This window comes from Miniopterus schreibersii, assembly GCF_964146895.1.
Source record: "Miniopterus schreibersii genome assembly, chromosome: 1".
NCBI classification, from domain to species: Eukaryota; Metazoa; Chordata; class Mammalia; order Chiroptera; family Miniopteridae; genus Miniopterus; species Miniopterus schreibersii.
In genome coordinates this window covers 75,988,986-75,990,527 of record NC_138101.1, presented here as the reverse complement: position 1 = coordinate 75,990,527, position 1,542 = coordinate 75,988,986, and the positions used below count along the sequence as shown (strand labels likewise).

Below are 1,542 nucleotides of genomic sequence, written 5' to 3'. Positions count from 1 at the left end.
TGTCATGGCCACGAGGTCATCTGACTGGGTCCAGCAGCCCTCTGGAGTGGATGACTCCCCAGTCCACCAGCTACATGTGTGCTGTCCTGGGACATGGATCCCCAGTTTTGGTAGGATATTCTGACCCAGCAACTCTGGCAGATTTTTGTTGGGACCCACGATAAGATGGACCAACCAAAACACAGGCTGACAGACAAGTGCTAGGCCTGAAAAGCCAGGACACAGGACCATGGTACTTCTGAGCAGAGCCTTGTACTGACGATAATTTGAGTTCCAGAGAAGGGAGCACAGGGCCAAGCAGGGCACCAGGGGTGATGCTCTGCCGTGTGTCCCAGGAGCCTGCTGGGAGAGCCTGTCTCTTTCTGAAGCCCACATGCTGGAACCCCAAGGACTTCTGAGACACATGGAAGAGCCAGATGCCTTGCCTAAGCAATTCAAGAAGCTGGCCATCCCATACAAAATGGAGAAGATGCAGACACTAAACACAGAGTACTCATGCTGGCCATAGCACTCAGCAGCTTCACGCAGCACATGTTCACCTGTGGCAGGAATGAAGTCAAGGTGTAAAGTCTGGTGGCCCAGATGGTGGAGGACAGGTTCCCCAACAGCCACCTGCGTGTATAGACCCACGTGGCCTACCTGTGCATCTGCTTACTGTTCTCTAACAGCACTCCCTACTGACAACTGGCCACAACTTGGCCAGTGTGAGCACGTGGGACCTGATGGCACTCTCCCTGCACATAAGAGATGAGCTACTCTCTGTGGGTCTCACCTGCCAGGCCCTGCTGCCACCCAGGAGGACAACCTGGCCTTTGTTAGCTTCACCAATGGCACCATTAGGATCTGGGACCTGCCGGGCCCGCCAAATGGAGCCAAGAACATTGCTATCAAAGACCAGAACATCTGGACGGGGGTCTGGACACCTGCCTGTGGTGCTGGGATGCAAGGACCATCGGGGAGCCCCAGTAATAGCAATTTGAGTCTCAGATAATAAGCCTGTCCCCCAGGCCTTGAGAGGACTGGGTTCTGGAGGGCACAGCCACTGACCAGCTGTGACCACAGGCCACTGCAGGGGTGGGGGGGGCAGAAATATATGGTGGCCTGTAAGGACAGCACCATCCTCAGTCTCGATTCTCCCCTCTCAGCCAGTGGTGGATGAGCGCAGGAATGAACAACATGCTCAGCATCTACAGCACGTCCCCCAGAAGCATGGTGTTTCAGGTACCTGAGACCACCTGTCATGTGATGTGACGTGTCCCCTAAGAGCTGCCTGATCACCAAGGGGTCCAGGGACCACGCCTCAGTGTACCAGATCCCATACTAAGGGATTCGCTACTGTCATCTCAATTTCCCCCCTCAAGGAGTGGGGTAGTGGTGGAGAGGCATTGGATGCTTTTTGTCATGTGTAATAAAGCCACTGGAAAAAGCATTTTAAAAAATTAAAAATTTTAAAAAGAAATAACTACTTCTCAATCAAGGCTCTTTTTCTGCTCAGCTAATCTGGGTTACTGTCACACATGGTACTGAGGGCAGTTACAGCCC

At 53.2% G+C, this 1,542-nt stretch overlaps 1 pseudogene across 1 annotated transcript; it reads left to right on the top strand.

Annotated features, from left to right (window-relative positions):
- The first annotated feature begins 314 nt into the window (after positions 1 to 314).
- Positions 315 to 1,324, top strand: LOC308566410 (transducin-like enhancer protein 6 pseudogene; annotated as a pseudogene). The gene has a single exon. The product of its transcript is annotated as a transducin-like enhancer protein 6 pseudogene (transcript).
- The last annotated feature ends 218 nt before the right edge of the window (positions 1,325 to 1,542 follow it).